At 36.7% G+C, this 21,015-nt stretch overlaps 1 long non-coding RNA gene across 1 annotated transcript in view; it reads right to left on the bottom strand.

The window, feature by feature from the left end:
• The window catches only part of LOC121078244, a 56,300-nt gene extending 35,285 nt beyond the window's left edge, over positions 1-21,015 (bottom strand). Inside the window, exon 1 of the long non-coding RNA XR_005824508.1 lies at positions 18,356-21,015. This is a non-coding gene — a long non-coding RNA (uncharacterized LOC121078244). The remainder of the gene's footprint in view (positions 1-18,355) is intronic.

Below are 21,015 nucleotides of genomic sequence, written 5' to 3'. Positions count from 1 at the left end.
TTATAGTTGTCCTAGATGGTTTCTTGACTAAGCTGGCCATTTCATCATGTGCTGCAGCTCAAAGCAAGTACCTAAGATGTGTCCTCAGAATAACATGTCAGAGTTTCTCTTTATTCAGTCCTAAGAACTGGAATAATGTAAAAATAATTTTCTAGTTATCTAGCAACATGATATTTTATAAGGCAAGTTCCTCATATTGCATTAACACACTCATTTTTGTATAATGTTCCCGCTGCCAACCCAGCCACTGACCTGTACAAGGGGCTGTACTATACTTTGCCCTGTTGCAGAATACATGCTGATTAGAAAGGCAACTCCTGATGCAGCAAAGGAACTTATTTGAAATGATGAATTAAATGTGTGGCTTAAGGTCAATTCGTTATGCTCCCTGTGCCTAAAACAACAGGAGTATTCCTAAAGAATCACTGTGAAGGAATTACGAGTCATATCTGGAAGATCATCATGTTTGTTTATTAAAGAATGTGTTAATCTAACAAAGTCTAAATGTTTCAGAGAGAACCTCCTCTGGGACAGGCAGCACCATTTTTATTTATAGTCTCCATTGTTTAATCACTAGCACTTACTCAGAGTGGGGACCTTGCTTGTTCCTCGCATTTGCATTACCTTTAGAATTGGGAACTTTTGCTTTATGAGTACAGCAAAAACTTTTAGTTTTGGTAAATAACGTTGCATCAAAAGGTTAGCATGGATCCTGCTGAACCTCCTGAAGGTTAGCATCCTTTGTTTCTGCACTGGTTTCTCACACCCCGTAGTTATTAATACTCCAGTTTCCACATGAATCTTGGCCAAAATCTCTGGAGTTTCATATTATTTCCTGTCATTAGCACTAGCTTTTCACTGTGTTGAAGTGAAACCATAAAGCAGCTCAGGCATACTAAATGTGTTAAAGGGAATGTGGTCTGCATTTCCAGTTGATTTAAAAGCAAAATCTATGAAGATGCTTTTCCATAGAAAGATATTTCTTTCTGGGTATTTCACATCCTTCTATGTGGCAACCACCATTTATATAAGTGGTTTTAGGGTAAAATACAGAAGTAGACTTAGAAGACTTAGGAAGGACTTAGAAGAATGGTTCAGGTCGCACAGTTGGGATACTACATGTTTCAGTGATGTTCAGATCCAGCATTTTGCTATGTGTCATTAAAAAAAAAAAAAAAAAGATCTATAAATGTAGTTGTTAAAGACATGCTAAACTTATGGTTGTTCGCATCAATTTGAGATTTCAGAAGGGATCTGTGCCTAGTGGAGATGTCAAGTGACAGAGACCTATTGCTGCATTCTTTGATTTTCAGTAGGGCTTCTCTTAATAAGGAAGTTCAATAGTTTGATTCTAAACTTATACTCCAAGACTTACTCCACGGTAGTGTTTCATGCACACTCTTTCACTCTAGAAAGTTATATCAGTATAACTATAATGACATAAAAATACCACTGCCAGTAATTTTCTTTAAGTAGAAAATTACTAAGCAAATCTGTGGTTCATCATTTGCAACTATATTTTTTATGTTGGTTCTTTATATGCCAAATGTCTAGTTGCTTTAATTTTTCTTATGTGATACTAGATTATTGTCTAGTACAATTAAGAATGCGCTTATATATTGAAATGTTTTGGTTTACAAATGCATGTTTTTTTTTTCTATATTCATGCTTAATTTGATATTTTCATTCAGAGTATCTGTAGGTTGCACAAATACATTTGGGCTGTTCATAAAGTGGTGCCATAAATAGAATAGGCAGCCACAATCAGACAATATTAGAGTAGTCCTTTCAGTATTTTTTCTGATCTTTAATTAAGAATAATATGGAATGTAGCCACATTAAGGAGAATTAACCTGTCCTTACTTTGGGCATCTAAAACTTAGGCACCATGATGGACAAAATCACGTAGGATTACCCTGTTATCAGGGAAGAGAAGTGTATAGCTGCTAAAGAGCTATACATCCTTTCATATAGTAAGCAGCTCAGTTAGGCAGGACTTAAAAACAAAGTGCTGAGTTTTGAAAGACTCTACCCTGAATCTGAATTTATTCTATAAATCCAGACTGCCATCTTTAGGGAGATTATGCTGTTAACTCACACTATGGCCATGAAAAGATGGATTTTATAGGAAGGGGTATTTCTCTTGTAACTACTAAAACCATTGACAGACAGATAGATAGGTACAGATAGATGTAGATACAGATATAATCGGTCTTAACTCCTTAAATAATCATTTATTGCAGTGGGACAGCACCAGCTACAATCCGTTACCTGTATACTGAACTGTTTGTTCATTATTTTAAATCACTTTTAATTTAGACCGTGGCTAAGAACAATCAACATGGTTGTAAATGTACAAGTCAAGTAGAAATGGGTATTCCAGCTTTGGAGTACAGATGAGGTATGCTTGTATTATCAAAAATTGTTTAATAAGGATTTGCTAAATTTTTAATTTTTTTTCCTTCAATAAGGCTTAAATTATTTGCGCTCTCTAGAACTTCTTTTCAGTAGTCTGTGTAGTTTCTACTTTTTCTGTGGAGAACATATCATTCAGTTCTGTAGTACTGTTCTCCACAGAGCAAGGCTGTATTATTTCAATTCCATTCATCTTTACATTCCATTTGCTGCTTACTAGGATTAACAAAGCATTCCAAGTATTTTAACAGGAAAGTAACACATTCACAAAAATTCTCATTAAAATCTTTATCTTCAAGTTACAAAAGACTGCTCTTTTTAACGATTAAAAACTGCATACTGAAGCAGCACGTAGTCCATTAAAGAATGATTCTGGTATTACTTTTTTAGCATTGATTTGGGAAGATCTCTCTCTTTGCTGCCATGTTCTTATGTCTTAGAGCCTTATTACTACAGTAATAAATACCGAGTTCTAATTCCAGGATGTAATACATGGCTATCAAAGCCTGACTTAATAACACAGATGTCTTTTGTTACTAAAACAAGGTCCATATGGAAAAATTCAGCTTTAAGTCTAGAGGACCAAATTGTCTTTGGGTTTGTACAAAGAGAGTAAAGCTACAAGCACAACTAAATAGCACCTTTCCAACAAAGTTTTATTACCTTGCAAGATTTATTGTCTATCCCCTTAATTTCATGAAATTTTTGGAGATTTCTTAATTCATACTCTATTTTTGTTAAAGCTTCAGAAGAGAATTCTAACTATATAATTACTATCAGTGCTAGAATGCATTATACACAGAGCAGACTAGGTGCATTATCTGTTCAAGCGGAACTGAACACCAGAGCTCATTCGGATGAACTGGCAGTGCAGTACTCCCGGTGTACCACCTCTGAGCGTTACTTCAGAACAGGTTCTGAACTTCTAGCACATGCCAAGAGAGATCCAGATAAACAGACCTGCCTGTAAGGCATTCTGAAATGAGCTGCTTCGGAACTGGGGCACATTCACAAGATTCACATACCCAGATCTTTATTTTGAGCTGCTCTCATTTCTGAAGCAAATCTCTCGTTAAGTTAGCTGTGCAGTCAGGCCTATGATGTTGCAGTTTCTAAAACATTTCAAGATATCATTGTATTGACAAGATACAAATACGGCTGATTACTGTGGGAGATACACACGAACCGCAAATGAACAGGCACGTTAGAGGTACCAACATACATATTCGTCATATATGAGGAATACTGGATATGCTCAGGGGATGCAGAAATGAAGGAAAATGGTTCTTAATTGTTATTATTCTTCAGTCACTTTAATTCTCCATGAATTGGTGATGATTTATGGGCATACACCTTTTGCTTCTCTTCTCACTTGTTTTCTTCTCTCACCTCCCTGAGCAGTTGCAGAGCCTTCTTTCTCAAAAATTAAGTTTGCAATAAGTTTTGTAAAGTATTTGGATGACAGGTGTGTGGAAAAGGGCAGGAGTTTGCAGTGGGAATTTGAAATGTATGAAGGTGTCCTTGCCCAGGGCAGGGGGTTGGAACTGGATGATTCTTAAGGTCCTTTCCATGACTCTCTGATGATTCTGTTTTCATCCATTATGGAGAGGATATTTTATGGTATCTGAAAATAATTTGTGTATGCAAACATATGGACAATTAGGAATATTCTGGACACTAAAAGTGTATGCTACAATTTTCAATACAATCCCTTGTACTATAAATTAATACAAATCCTGTTGTACATTGAGATGCAATATCACTTGGCATATCTCAACAAAACAACGTGCAAATCCCTACTGGTATTTTGCTGTTGTTGTATGTCTTTTCTGTTAGCGTGAGAGAATCCACAAAACAAAAGGAAGAGTTGACTATAGAAGAATTATGCATTTGACTGTATTTAGAAATAGAATAATGTGTGAAGGCAAACTTTTCCATTTATTCATTTATACCTTTACAGATAAAATAGTTCTGATTTTATTTCATTTGTGTATTTATCTATTATTTTAAAAGATGCAGATCCTTAGGAATAGTTTCTTAATTCCTACTTTGCTAACAGGTTACTTAGCAAGAGTGGTTTCCTGAAAAACTGTATGTCATTTCAGCCAATTAGTCACTGTCTTCTCTCCCTCTCCAAGTTTCTGTGGTCACCTTTAACAATGGAAGGTGCTTGACATGGTAGTTATTATAAAATACTAAATCAGATGATGAAATGAAAATAAGACAACAGCATGTTGTCTTAAATGCATTAAAATCATTATTTATAACCTTTCAGAATTATATCAAATATTAAAGGGAGGGAAATAAATGTTTTTATTGTTCTGCTTTAGCTGTGTTGTTTTTTTTTTTTTTTTTTTTGTCTTTTTTTTCCTGAATATTTAGTTAATCACTCTTAATAGTAAATTTACATTATTGTGTAAAAAGACTTGGATATAATTGCACAATTTAGATTTGATGAGAGCAAGGAACCTGCCTGTAATACGCCTCAAATATTTTAAAAGGCTGAACTTTGTTTTAAAATAAATGATAATAACTACAAGCCATGTCAGCATTGGGAACAGTGTATGTAAATTCTTAGGTAAGGAAAAACCCTTAACAAACATTCACTAACTGTATTATTTTCAGAGAAAGTCATCTTAGTTTTAAATAAATCTTGTGTTCAAACATTATATATTTGGCTAAATCTAAATATCTCTTAGTTAAAAGCTGTAAAATACTTTCTAGCTACATTCCTGCAGCCTTGTATTTCAACATAAAGCTAACATGCAGATACAAGTCTGTGTGCCCATTCCTTTTTACTATTTCTGGAAAAGGTTCAAACAGATTTAGATTTATCAGATATACCAGATTTATTAGATATACCAGATATTCCAGAATTGGCTTGTTTGATACATTTCTTTGGAAGAGACATTTGCTTCTAAATTGTGCTAAGGTATTTTCCAGGGTCCAAGACAATCTGAGCCAAAATTTCCATTGATATAAACTGGCATAATATCACTTGACTCAATGCTGATGTATACCAGCCAATGTCTAATTCTAATTTTTTACTCTAGACTTGATAAATCAGTGTAACAGCATGAGTAACAGGTTCCCCATTAAGATCTCATTTCATTACTCTAAAATTGAAAAGACATTTAAGATCATTCAGGTCAAATTTTGTGTCTGAAACAGCCTTCCTCATGAAAGATGATACTTGGTTTGGGAGATCTAACCTAACCTAATAGAACCTGATGACAAAAAATAAAATTGAAATCTCCAGGATAATGAGTCTAAAGTTCTGTATCAGTAGTCTTTTATGATGTATGAACTTTATTTTACCCTGAACATTAAATCCATCATACCCAATATAAGACAACCATTATTAAACAATATTCTCTTCCATTTAAAAGAAGAAACAAATACTAACCTAGAATAGATGAATTATAAGCTCCTCACAGATATTTGTACTTCGCACAAACTAAGGAAATGCATTCTTAGACCTCAAAAGAGCAATGCCATCTGTGGCTGTGCTTGCCACATGTGATAGATTTGTCTTACAAAATACATGCAGCAAAGATGCTGGTGCTAAGGTGAAAGGCAATCTAGCCTTTCAGCAGTGCATGGCTCCTGTAGGCAGCCAGTCAGCTAAACTGGTGCCTTCCTCCTTGCTTCTGCACTCTCACTCTTTATTTCTACACAGGCCTACATGAGTTCTGTTGCTCCAGAGCTAAAAACCCTGAGGAATGGTGACCCATTCACATCCTCCTTCCTTTGTGCTACAGTCAAGGTACAAGAGTTTCAAGGCATGGGCTATCTGCTGATTATCACAATATAGAATGTCAGAAAACAGATTATCTGCTTATTTGCACAATACAGAAGTCTGCTGCCATGAAATAACAGGCACTCTGGAGGAATCGCATTGCAGTGCAAGAATCTGTTGACCTTGCAGAAGAATTAACTGAAATGTACATCTTATTGGCCATCTTACTAGATTGCTCGCATTCTGAATCTGAGCTACGCTTAGCACCAGTTGCTTACTTGTGGAGCATTCTCCTATATCACTAGACATCTAATTTCAGTGTGTTGTCTTCTGAAGGCCATATCCTGTACCTGAATTTACATGTGTAGATCTCTGTACCAGAGGAAAATCCCAACTTGTTAGGGTTTACTATAGAGACACCACAGGAATTGCTGTAAAAGGTCAGTGTCTGGTCTGTCACTTAAATTCTAATACTCTAAATTTGTGAATCAGAAAAAAACCATCAACAACAGGAAAAGCGATTAAAGAAATGAACTTAATAAATAACTAATTGGAATTTACTAATATATTAAGTTATGGAACATATTAATTAATTGAAAATATTTAGCATGCCAATAGCAATACTTCTGTTCTATTAGCCTGAGAGTACTCTAGTTTAAAAAATAATTACCTCTAGTAGACTAATATTATTATGGTGAATAAATATGCCACCAAGAAAACTATTTGTGTTTTTAAGGAAGCCAAGCATCTGCACACAAACAATTTCTGCCTTACAGCAGAATGTTATTCTGTGTTTGAGAACACAGAGGGAAAAAAGCCTTTGCTCTTTCTCTTTGGAGACAGACAGGAGCATGTTTACTTTTACCAAATAGCCATACATGTATGACGCTGTCTTTTAAGAGCATTCAGTTGCTGGAAGAGTAAGACTTTTATTCCTTACAATAAACATCCTGCATATGTCTCCCGTGTGTGTGCAGTAAATAAAGGAGGAAGGAAGTCCTGAAAGACTTCCTATGTATTTGCTTGTGAGCTCCCACTGGGAAACCAAGGCAAAGGACACAATTCTCATAGAAATGGGCAAAGGTATCCACATTCCACAGTGCCAAGCAACCATCAAATCCAGAAGAAATTCCTGGTCCTCATTCTTGCCCTACTTCAGACATCTGGGAATCATTGAAGTCTTGCAAATAATTTAGAATATTAGACCTCTGGTTACTGATTATCTTGCTAAAGTATATTTTTCATCTATCCATCCTGATTTTCTTTTCCTTTTACCCCATATTGTGAGACAGGATATTAAAACAAGTTCTTCATATTTATTTGACAGAGTGTAACAACATTTTCCAGGCAAAATGTGTCACAACTTTCTCCAGTGTATTGTTATTTCTCTACAGCCATAAAAGCTGGCATACCACAAATGTCAATGGTGCTTAAAAGCCTGTCTCGGCGGGGAAAAGGACTATAAAAATAGTATGGATACTTTTGCAAGGAAAAAAATAACCAAAAAAAAAACTTTTCTAGAATAACTGTTCAATAAAATATGCCAAAATTTAATTAGGGTGTAGGATAAAAGTCTCCTGCAACACAGGAAGAAACCTTGTTTTCTTTATGCTTTTATCATTTGTAATTAGTGTACTCACCTCAAATTTTTACCAGTAGCCCCGATAATGCTTCATTATGTGTTATCCCTTTGTTTCTCCCTGTTTATATCATGCCATATACCATTACAAAAAGGTAAATGATAGTGATATTTGCGATATGTATGGAAAGGTTTCTAATAATATTTTCTGTGGCAAATTTTAGTTCAAATACAGATTTAGTGGCAATATCAAGTCGATCCCAATCTGTTTGTTTTAAGGCAGGTATGCCTGTATCACAGAAACAATCAGAAAGGAACTGAAGGTGTGCAGCAGAACCCGTCACAGCACCTGTTTTGTACCATATCTAAATACATGGTGTCTAATTTACAGTAACTACAAAAGGCAAAAACGTGGAAACTGGACCCCAATATCCACAGTTAAAGTGAAAAGATAAGCAGGAAATGCTTATTTTTAATCTAATGAAGTCACTAGTCAAATTCTGTTTATCGCACCTTTTGTTTAGTGTAGTTGCTTATGCACATCAATGTAGAATTTGAACTCCTATATCTGTACCAGCTGAAAGTACGTAACCATGATGTAGTGGAGTAGGGTGTACAAAGGAGGCAGATACATTGAGGAATTCACCATAGACAGAAAAAAAAAAAAAAAAAGTTGTCTACAGCAGTGAAAGCTCCAGTTACTAAGAATAGAAAATGTTTTCTTCAGCAGGATGATTTGGGCATTGACCAATTATTTTTCATTTTTCAGCTGCAGAAAACTTTTCAACATATTTCCATCTTGTTCAAGTGTGCTAATAAACTCGTGATACAACTCTTGATACTGCTTATCAACTTGTCACGCATGGCAGTGTTTCTTAACTTGCAACAAGAAAATGTTTATCTTTCTGCTACACTCAAAGCAAGCAGCAGAACTGAAAGTTCCTGTGAGAAGCAGCTGGCAAGTGGCCTGCAGTCAAGAGGGACTTTGGTTTGCAGTGTTTTATTTTTCATTCCTATGCCTTTTTTCTACACTCTGATGCTAAAGATTGGTAATGAGTAGCTACAGCATGAAGTACCAAAATAAAATAAAGTAAAATAAAGTAAAATAAAATAAAATAAATATACAGGATCTAAAAATTATTAATTATTCTTTCCAGTTTTTGTAACACCTTAGTACCAAACACATAGATTAGGACTAGGAGACGTGGAATCACAGATTGGAAACCAAGTCCCTGTTCCCCCAAATACGTTGCATCTTACTGTTCTAACACTGCTGTATTCTGAGGTGTTAGTGTGAGATAGTGAAGGTTTTTTAAATGTTTTGTAGATAGAACAGGAAAGTACATTTTCAAGTTCTCTGTGGTACAGATAAAAGGTGAGAATATGTCCTTGGGACATGTTTAAATGTTAATAACGTCTAATATTGTGCTGCACTGGAAATGTTAACTTTTAAAATAAGATAAAAAACTTGCTGTTAGAGGTATTGTTACATACTCGGCAGAATTTGGCATTCAATATACTGCTCTGCTGATGTTACCTCCTAGTGAAATCAATTATAACTACAACTACAATGTTTGTCTGTCATGAAGGATCAGCGTCGTGGGCTGTTTTTCAATCCCATATAAACAGTGATAAAGGAAATTTTCTTAGGCAGTTAGGCAAGGTGAAGCTCTCTCTAGAGCAGCTCTCCATTTCTTGCTAGCTTGGTCACAGCCAAGAAAAAGCCAATAAAGCCAGACCCTTCAAAGAGCAGTGATGGAGGAGCATGAGCCTCCACTGTGCACATTCCCCAGCTCCTTTCCCCACCTGCCAGGCAAACCACGGTGCTGCGCAGCCCCTGCGAAGGCAGGCTTCTGGCTGCCAGCCCTCCACGCTGGATGCATGCCTGCATCCAGGACATGATGCACTCAGTGTCCTGCTTTACAAGAAAATCGAGAGGCTTGAACTGGCTAATTGGTGTAATTTTTCCACTCACACACCACACTGGGATGTTAGCATGAGGTGCGTTATCAGCAAATTGCAGCTGTGGTGCAGTCTTTACTTTCTGGCAGGAGTGTCTTGAAACAGTTACTTTTTTTTTTTTTGACTTCCTAGAACTTTCTGTTTATTAACTGGATAGCATGCAAAGGAGGAGATAGGAATAAAGCTGGTACAGGAAGATACTATGTTTAAGGCTAGAAATGACTTGTGTTGGCCCACTATTCCAGATTAAACTGCATTCTGAAATGAGTTTGTGGCTGTAACTGCTCCCTCTGATCAGTGAAGCACATGCAACAGCAGTTCGCCTTGCTTAGGTGCCTTGGGAGTGGCTCGAGGACAAATCAGGGCCCAGACCTGGACCCAGGACCTCCTGAATTTTGAACATCCATGTCCTAGTGCTCAGCCTGGAAACAAACTCCACAATTTCCATTCCGATATGTTCTAAGAAGGGTTTTATTTTCCTTTTTGATTTTAGATGTATCCAGAGTTTTACAATAATACTATTGTAAGATTCTGGTACAAATTAGTGTGATTTTTATCAGATAAGATGATTTTGTGCAAATTATCAAGATATTGACTCTAGACTATTTGCATATGAATCTGGATTATATCACAGTCTATGTTTTATTCAAGCTACAATCTAAAAATATTCTGGACACATTCAGTTCTCCTTACTGCCAACTCCAGGCAATGGATAATTTTGTTATGGATCAGTTCAGAACTCCAAAAATGACTAGCACAGATTCTTTGGCTTTATATATGAATATCTTAGTGCTTCCTCTGCTACAAAATTAACCTGCTGCAATCTAGTTAGATATGTATGCTGTGCTCACCATTGAGGTATCCGGAAGCCACAGACAGTAGTCATAGCAAGGCTGCAGATTTCTCTTTCAAATGAATATACAAAATCCAATTTGTCATTGGAAAGGTAAAGGAAATTTTTAAGTAGCTTTTTAAACAAACAAACAAACAAACAAACAAAACCCAGTAACCATTTTGGTTAAAAATTCTAGTAGATTATTTATCAGGTAATAGCACCTGTCAAATCTAACTACTGGATAAATTAATCATCTCCAGCTACTTCAGTTTCCATTTTAATTGCTTACGTGTAAAATAGGTCATACTATCTTGATGAAAGCATGATTATGAAATATGTGATTTCTTTTAATGACCTTTATTAACTTACAATGATTGCTTGTATTTCTGCACTGTATACATGCTGGCAAACCTTCCTCCAGCTATAATTAAGATTGTCAGCACTGTACTTCATGACTTACATTTGCACTTGTTTATAACACAACCATAAAAATCCACTTCAGTCAGAATGCTGGCACTGGTGGTGTAAATCTGGGACTAAAAATGTTTATATGCATTTAAAACTTAAGGAAAATGAAAACAAACCCATTTACACATTTAATCAGACGTCGATGGTAAAAAATTAACAAAGTTAGAAACAGCTTAGTGTTATTGAGAAATGCGGTAGTGATCATTTATTAATGGAGTGTATTTTTGTAAACATGTCTGCTCCCATAGTTAACCACTTAAGGGAAAGATAAATTGCAGACTCACACTGAATCTAGTCGGCTACCCTTACCCTTACTTCTGGCCGCATTCCCATCCTCTGTTTGGAAAACTAGCTGGATCTTTCTATAGGCTTACTTACAGCGTCTGTGCAGTGATTTCTCTCTTGCAGTTGACTTGCTGCTCCGTTTGCTGTAGTTCTTAGCTTTCCTACATCTTTCTCCAACATAGTGTGAAACTACACGAAATATCTGAGCTTTTCTGAGCAGCTGTTTTGCGACACAGGTACAGCCCTGCTTCCCGTGTTAAAACTCTGCTTTGATTACCTGTGAAGCCACATGCCCTCCAGGTAGCAGTACAGGGTGCTGCACTTGTATCCCCTCAGTACTTGCTGAAGCAGAATTGATACTGTCATAATTCAGTAAGAAACCGGACCTAACGAATCCAAAGTCCAACAACATAGTAAATAAATATTATGAAAATGGATGAGCCCAGTGCTGTATTCTGAATACCATTTTAAAGAATCAGTACACATAACACTTGAGGTACTGTTCAAAACCTGGGATAATAATGGGCTGCTTCAATAAATAAATGAAATGATTGCTTTACTTTGTTTAGGCTCTCCATTTAATAATTGCATATGTTTTTCTGCTCTTTTTGTTTATCTCATGAGGCTGTTGGTAATCACAAAAACTATATATATAATTAAAAACTAAAACGCTGGTAATGCTCTTGCATTCTGTGAAAGAATGAAAGTATTCTCGTATTACTCACTTCTTGGCACATAACAAACATTTAATATCTTTTCCACTGTGGAAGTTCTAGTTGAAAAATATTACCTACTTGCTACCGTTCTAGCTTTCAGAGCAATACGATGAAGCTGTTGGTTCATGTTAAATGACTCGTGGTCCTATAACTCAAAGAAATCAAAATCCCTAAGAAGGGTCTAATGGAAATATTCGTTTTGCTCATATTTGAAAAACAACCAACCGGTAAAACTGTCATTTACAAAATATTTCATATTGAAACCTATTCCTAACCTATTCAGTGACAAAGTGCTGTTAGCTGCAGTAGACATTTCTGCAGATGAGTTTTGCAGTCCTTCCTCTGGGGCTGTATCAGATCCTGAGCTTTTTGTAACATGCTATTTCAAACCAAAATAAGTTAGATACATAAAATAAGTAAAATAATATGAAATAAGTGTTTGAATTTGACGTTTTAAGAATATATCACAAACCATGTGCTTGGCTAATCATTTTCTAATGATTATTATCCAGTGATTAAAAACATTTTCAAAATGGCAATTGTATGTCAGGGGATTCCTATTAGATATAAAAGGGGCTGGAATATAGTGTTACCAATTTTTATTCCCTTCCTTTAATTTATCCTCAGGATTGCTAGGTCTAAAGAATTTTCGTGTGACAGCACTATTATATGACAAATACATTTTATATATGTACAGAGCAAATTTCAGGGAGAAATCTTATTTTTGCTATGGCCTAAAGTCTTTGTATATAAATAGGTGTGCATGTAAGAATCAGCTGTTCAGGTCTACAGGCTATATCTCCAAGAGATTTTACAAAAGATGGCTTATGTTAAAAAACAAACAAACAAAACATTTTCTGATATTCTTGAAAGATTACAGGTAATAAAAGAATGTAATATAGCACAAATACAAAAACAGATCAGTTTTAATGCTCAAAACTATCACAGTGTTCTTTACGTAGTATTGTCACAAGCATAGACCCCAAAAGACCTTTAAAATGTAATTAAAATTCCAGTCTGTTCACATTAACAATGTATTCTATATAAAGGTGATAAAATTTATAGCTCTAGGTGTGGTCCCTTCACAGATCTTTAATACCACAGAACTCTACAGAATCTGTGCAGCCTCCCATATTTTGAACACATTTTCAATTAGCTGCCGAGTCTTTAGGTAGGATCATTATGTGGAAATAAAAAGTTTGCTGAACAAAAAACTCTACTAATAACATTAATAATTGAATTATTCTAATACTTTTTAAAGTGATTTTTATCATTTTAAAGGCTGTATAATCCTCAAGCCAGGCTGTGTTACAGTACCTTTCATTCAGGTCAGAAGGCGCTAGGAATCATCTTGTGATCAACAGCCCAAACAGAAACACTGAAGTATTGATACGAACATTTAGAATTAATACAATGACTAGTTTTTCTTCTGCTTTCTGCCTCTACATATACCTGAGATGCTGTTCCATGCTGAAATGTTGTAAGCTGAAATGTATACACAAGCATGTTTTGACCTGTGGGTATACTGTTGTGCAACACAGCTCATTCAATCCTTATAGAAAGTGATTTTCTTGTTATTGCGGTATTTATCTGGGCATCAAAAGTTTTGGGTTCCAGTCATAACAGTAAGCTTCCTTTGTGACCCGTAGGACATGACTTAACCTACCTGTAAGATTTTCCTGCCTGAAAAATGAGAAACGCTCCTTTAGGAGAAAGATGAGAATTTCCTTGGGGATAAAACATTAGTATAAAATGGGGGGTAGTGTGCGAATCTCCTGGCTAGTTTCTTTCCTATGTCACCAAGGATTTTGAAGGCTATTTGAAGATAATTGACCCTGTCAGAGGGGCAAAGTTATGTGATACATTTATTATTTCTTTTAAGCTAGGTAGTGAAGTCAAGAGTGCATTTTACACAAACCAGCTCTGCATGTCCTACATACAGCTACTGAAATAAATGCTACTGGCACTGCACATGTCAAATGATGATATATTGCGCTGTGATACCCAGACAAAAACAAACAATGTTTACATTTAGGTGTTCTGCCTTTTCCTGCAAAAACCTGTGGAAAACTGCAGAATTTGGGTAACCTGCCACCTAGCAGGAACAAACCGTGCCTGGGAAACTGAGTGTAGGCACTGTAGTCCTGAAGGTTCCCTACCCAGAGGGGTACGGAGAGGAGCTGGGCAGCACCCAGGTAACTCTGCTGACTCCTTCCTGAAAAGCCCCAGCAAGAGCCGTGCCCACACAAAGACCCTTTGATTGGAAAAGCACAGAATAGCTGAGAACCTACAGTGTCTTTCCTAGGTTTCATCTCAATTTTCTTTATTTGGGGACCGTACGAAGATATGATTTTGTGTGTGTGTATTTAATTTAAATAAAAACATTGGGCAGATCTTTCGTTTGGTAAAATAACCTGCTGTATGCTCTTAGAAGCAGTTAACATTCTAAGTGAGGTCCACTGTAACAAAGTCATTCAAATTAGCTGCAAAATGAATCAGACTTTCAGAGACATACACACTGAATTCTTACGTTAAAAACAAGTTAATCATACCAATAGAGTGAAGCACTCACCCTATGCCAAAATATATTCCTTTTCCTAAGTACCATGCAGTTATCAGCATGTCCCTTGGATTTATGACTTATGACATTTGTTTATCAACAGGTGGTTGCATATCTTGCCATTTATATTTTAAGCAACAGTAAACACCACTAAAAATAAGATAAGATAAACAAAATAAACTCCGTGGCTTTTTTAAAGTGTTTGTAGAGAAAAGATGTACTTATAAGCTAGGTCTTCAAGTAGTTCACACCAGGCCCAGCAACACAGAAGAATACTGCAAGAGCAATAAGGATTTTTAGGGGCATTATGATAGTGTAATGGAAACACATCTGCCCCCAAAAGTCCCTCATTTTCCCTGCGGTAAAGAGCCATGCAGGAAGTGGTGAATGCTGTGGAACATCAAGAACGAAACTATAAAGAAAAATTTTTTGAGTTAGAGCACTTTTCCAACAATACTTCAGGATTTCATAATTTCCTGTGAGTCCAGTCCATAGGAAAACTGCAGTTTTCCAAGCAGTCCCTAGCTCATATGCTTTGGCTGTATTAAATGGTTCTGTCCGTCCACCAGAGTGAATTGTGAAGCCCCTCTCTTAGAAATACTGTTAGTACTGGGAAGCTACAACATTATGTGGAAAGCACAGACAGTCCAGGGCAATTTTTGTTCCTTTGGCTACCAAAAAAGTACAAAATAAAGCAGGATAATCATCATTAGCAGCTGACCTGCATCTCTTGTTTTTAAAGATTTACTTCAGTGACAGTCCAAAGTTAAGTTTATGGGAAAAACTAATACATGATAAAATCCTACAGCATCGTTACGTTTCATTTTAAAGGATTTCAAAAAACAACCGTGTGGGCAGTTTTCCATACACAAAGACTGCTCAGAGCACAAATGCAAAAAGGAATGCCACTTTAGTAAAGACTGAGTACTCCATATTTATAACCTCTAAAGCAAAGCAGGTAGTGCACTTGAGCCGTTAGTTATGCCTATCCAATTGACGCGCCTAATGAAAAGTTACTTTTCAAGTAATCCACACTAATACCACCTAACGGGGGTATTCTTCAATGGATTCCTGTAGCATAACATACAAAATATAATATTGTTGAAAAAACAATGATCAATTCCTCATATATTACTCAATATGTTGTTCTTTGTAACGCATTTGCTCTTTGTTTGCTCTAGTTTCAGTGCAGCAAACAAACCCTGTTTTTTCCTCAGGTTCCAGAAATTTTATTGTGATCTTGATTGTTTTTTGTTGTTGTTGTTGATGCAGCTCCAGCGATTTCAGTGGAGATACTACTGACTTCCACCAGCACCCCGGCACCTCCTGCCAGAGGTGTGTGCAGCTTGTGTGATTTGAGACAGGCCTTTTGTTACAAAAGAAAGCTTTTATGCAAACAGCAGCAACAGCAAAGCAAAAATCTAGATTCATCTGACTTCAAGTCAGATGTTTTCAACAATATCAATAGATAAGAAATAGAAATACTCCTTTGGTAAAATTACTGCATTCCATTATTTTTACTGACCCTTGTGGGCCAATGCTGGAACATCCTGAAAGGCTTTTTCTTACCCTTTCCAAAAAAAAACATTTGTATGTGTCTTGTAGATGACAGAACACATTTTATTTGCCTTACTTGTTTTATTTTAATTCTCCTGATCTACAAAACAAAAGAAAAACTATTACTTTCAAAAGCTGATGTCCAGCTCCTGTGTTATGTCACTTCATATAGAAAGGCCATAAATCCACTAGAAGGATTTGGACTGTCTGACTGAAGCTGAGCTACTTAAAATAGCAAAAGTGCATCAATATTACATTACACTGGGGAATTGCAGCCTCTCCCATTAACAGCTAAATTAAAATATTACAGCAGTATTAACAGAAAAGCTGGAAATAGCTTTGCTTAAAGTTATCAATGTGTGTCTGCAATGTAAAAAATCCACAACCTGAGCTGGCATCTATGCGTTCACAGGTCACCCACATAAACATCACCCTTGCTCTGAAGCCTTAAAAGCAGAAACTATTTGGGTGTTGTGACAACAGGCAAAGAAAGCTGAATCTTTGTTTCTTTTTTCCATGTTTGTGCCTTAACAAATTCCCTAATATTGACAGAGACAAGCATATGACATTGCAATGAGGTCTGTGTAATTATTAACTGATTTGCACTGTGGACAGGGCAAGTGTTTAAATTCATTAAAGTCACTAATTTCACCAGTTCATCGTCAAGCTGCATGGTCTGAAGTGTCTTTATGCCTGTAATGTAACCACTTTTCTAGCACTTCTTCCACTACAGGTGCAGCTTCCAAGTCATAGCAACATTTTTTTTTTCCTTCCTAACCTGCTAAATATGATTTTTAAGGCAAATAAGGAAGACTTTGGGGATGACACCTTTGAAAGATATGTTTTAAATATGTGTTCACATTGATTTTCTGTGTGGCATCAGGCACAGCACTGCTGATGTGCAATGTTATAATTGGGAGGGAAGAACAAGGCACAATGTAAGAATCACACCTTGGACATCTGCATTCTTGCCCTGGAAAAACTCTGGATAACTTCAGAGGAAGGGACAGTTGATCTTGTAGCCTTTAGTAAGGCAAAATTTTAAGTTGTTGCAGGTCATGAGTTTCCAACCTCATGGTCATTACCACCCTCTCCTTTTCTATGGCTATATCAGAGAGGGGTCACAAAATTTTTCTGTTGTAACACGAGGTCAGGAAGTGTCAAAGGCTGAGGCCCTGCTTTCAGAAAACTCAGACCACAGAGCAATCCCCAAAACCATGCCAGCAGGTTCTGATGGAGATCTTGATCTTACTGCTTTTGGTAAAATGTGTCCACTGATTTCAAAAGTAAATAGATCAGGCCACTTGATAATCCTCTGCTGATTCAGTATTTATAAGCTGTTTTATAAGCTTTTTTTTTTTTTGCTTTTTTTTTTTTAAGTTTTGCTTTAAAATACTGAAAAGTCATTCTAAAAATGTAGATTTAAAATTATTTTAAACAGAAAACATAGCTAGTAGGGCTTTCAATTTTATAAATGAGGAATGCAATACATAATTGGAGTTGATCTTTCAAAATATTTTTTCAATAATTCATGAGTTTTTATCTTAAGGAAAATTAATTTTGACTCCATACTGTCTATTTTTTTTTTAATCTTCTATAAATTTCTTTTTTATTTGTTTTTCCATTTCAAATAAACTGATCCCAGGCATCAATTATTAATGCTCTGGGTGCGCAGTGCACTCCAGGAGTCACAGCTCTGAGGCCACTACCCCATCCTGCAAGCAAACTTTGTGGGAAAACCCAGCGCGATGGAAAGAGATCACACTCTTACAGCCTAAGTGTGTAGGGGATCAGTCACTATTTTGTCCAATCATTAATATTTGGCTAACACACATAAGGTGAATATACATTTAAAGCTTGAGAGATATGTGTGGCATCCATCTGAGCAGAAAACACTCCATTTTACCACATACAAGACAGAAACAGGAGCTCTTTCTGTAGCCTTAGTAATGGGAAAGAATGTAATTAAAAATGTTGGATGAGAAAGGCCTGCAGAACTATAACCACGTTCTTAAACAGCGCTCAGTAGTCATTTAAATAGTTAATTCCATGTCTATATTAATTGTGCTCAACAACTGAATACCTGTGAATTTTATGTATCATCAATAAAGAATCAAAGAGAACCTATCTGAAAGGATTTCCAAACACAGCTGGTTAACAGGGTGTACAGCACCTCTTACTGAAGGTAGCTGCACAAAATTACATGTTCCAATTTAAGAGCTTTAAAGAAAAAGCTCACAAGCAGCAGAGCAGAGTATTCTCAGAAGACTAGCGAAGAGGCCATAGGAGTCAAACCAGTCCAAATCTGACAGCTTGTAGTACTGGATATATCTGTAATGTATTCACAAACTAAGTATTATTAAATATAAACTATATTATTAAAAAAAATGATATTTCTACAGTTAAATTTGTAGCTCAATTGGTTCCTGAAAACTTAACCTTCTCATAAATGCTGCTTTTGAGCTGCATTATTTCATGCAGAATAGTGGCTAAAAGGCATGTTAGCAGCACAATTCTGACCTAAGCTCTCCCAAGGTAGATTTCAGCTTTAAACAAGTGAGTAATTTGTTGCACTGAGGTTTTGGTATGTCCTATTTCATATGTATAGTGATTATATAGCTATAAATTGTAAAAGGCCAGAATTCCATAGAAAAATACTGATAATTCAGCACAATATCCATTTGCCTGAGTACACAGATCCTGCACACAGTCATGTGAGATATCACATACCAACAACTTCTTTTTTAGCAGAGCACTGCTGTGGAACTCCAGCTGAATTTCCAGGCCTTTTTGAAGTAATAGAATCGATTCGGTTTGAGTAGATCAGCACTTAAAATGAATCTGACTGCAAGCTTAACGTGAGTACCATGTCTAGATATTCACGTGTAATGTAAGCAGGTGATTAGCTAGTATAAAATGTCAAAGCTATGACAGGCACATTTACACCAACCGAGAGGATGCTCCTGTGTGTGCTTGCTCTGTATATGAGCCATTATACTCTCTCACACAATATCACTTAGCATGTGTTTCATTCTGTCTTAAATATATATGTTATATTTGGAGCCTCAAGAAAGCTCAGCTTACCTATAAATGGTAAACATCTATTGGAATCCCATAAAAAAGTAAAACTACATCATTTAGAAGTAAATACTATGCTGAGATTCTTCAGACTATTGATAGCAAAAAATAAATAGTAGCGTGGAATTGAACAGCTTTACCAAGCTCAGACTTACTCATAAAAATATATTGCACAGCTCCTCTCAGCACAGCAATTAGTAATCTTTACATTGATTTATAGATACAGACCATGCACATGTAGGCACGTGGGCACACAAGTAAAAAACAAACAAAAACAAAAATGAAAACAAAACAAAACAAAAAGTCAGTTGAAGAGAGAGAAACATCAGAACTGCAACCTTTTGTGAGCAAAAGACCTGAGGAGGGGACTGACAGCATGCATGTTCCTAAGGACTGTATGTTGGTTTCAAGTTTAAAGCTGCCTCTCTTTCCTAGAAAAGTCTTCTTTTTTTCTCCCAATTTACTTATGTCAAATAACCACCCTTTGAAACATAACTTTTTCTTTGCCTTTGCTGTGTTTTTAAGGAAAAAAAAAGTTTTTACAGGCTACAACAACAGTCAGAAAACTATTTCTGTTTAACTTTGGGGAATGCTAGTATTTTCTATCCGCTTCTTACTGCTGATGACACCAGTAAAGTTAGGATATTGCTACTTATTTAAAGCGTGCAGTAGTGAGTAGCTTTCTGAGCACGGCCGTAGTTTAGTGGTAAGGTTAGTGTCCTCTGTAAGAGCCATAATGCACTGGTTTCTTTTGCAGAACAAAGTGACCACCAAAAGCGGGACTTTGTGGGCCAGTTGGATAAAACATAAGCTCATCTCGCCCCCAAAACCCCGACTCTGGAACCACAACCTTCTGAGATTCAATTTGTAAGCAAAGTATCTTTGTAAGATATGCCCAATCAACTGAGGGGATCAGCGCTTACAAAGGAGCTGATTTTTGGACTGATAAAAGAGGACGTTGTAGCCAAGTCATGGTATACACTCCTTCAACTAACTGGACAGCAGGAGTTGCTAGCAGTTATTATTTGCTGTTATTCCCATTTTATGATTTGTTTGTTTAGCTAAGCAGCACCTTCTGCAAGTGGCTATACAATGACACAGAACTCACCCAGAATAATGTAGGGATTTATTAGCCCCAGCACTCAAAGTATCTATTAAGATATTTTCAAAGTATCAACTCGTTTGTCTGTTCCTCCATATTTCAAAGTAAAGCTGAAACGTTATAGAGATGTGTGACATTATTCTATCTTTGCTATCCGTATAGCACACTACGGTACTTTCGCTTTACCCAAAACGGGTCGCTTCCTACTGACGATGCAGCTTAGAGTATTCAGCTGGGTGCCCAAATCTGACTATCCCCAGCTTTAAGAACTTTTTTTTTTTTTTTTTTAAGAAGAAAAGCAGAGATCTGCAGCCAAAAGGAACACACTGCTAAATCCTTCCTTTACAATCCCTACCGAACTTCTAAATAAACCCGAGTTTTACTCATTATAGACCCACTTGGAGACCTGAGGCAGGTAAATGCTGTCAGTCACGTCAAAAGAAACCAATCGCCGCGCTTGAACAACAACAAAAAAACCACTATTACATTTGTGCTGCTTTCGGTAATCCCGAGGAACGCCGTCCGTCCCTGCCGACCCTGCGTGCTCGGAGACACCTCCTGAGGGAACGAGGCAGCGCTGGCGGGCGGGAGAGGGAACGGGAGGAGAAGGAGAAGAATGAGGAGGAGGAGGAGAAAGAGGAGAAGGAGCAGGAGCAGCCCGGCTTGGTCCCGGCCGCGCTCCCGCCGCTGCCCTGAGGCGGGGCCGCGCCGCGCGGGCT

This window comes from Cygnus olor, chromosome 15 (assembly GCF_009769625.2).
Source record: "Cygnus olor isolate bCygOlo1 chromosome 15, bCygOlo1.pri.v2, whole genome shotgun sequence".
Classification (NCBI taxonomy): Eukaryota; Metazoa; Chordata; class Aves; order Anseriformes; family Anatidae; genus Cygnus; species Cygnus olor.
The sequence above is the reverse complement of the archived record's forward strand: the minus strand, read 5'-3'. Positions and strand labels throughout refer to the sequence as shown.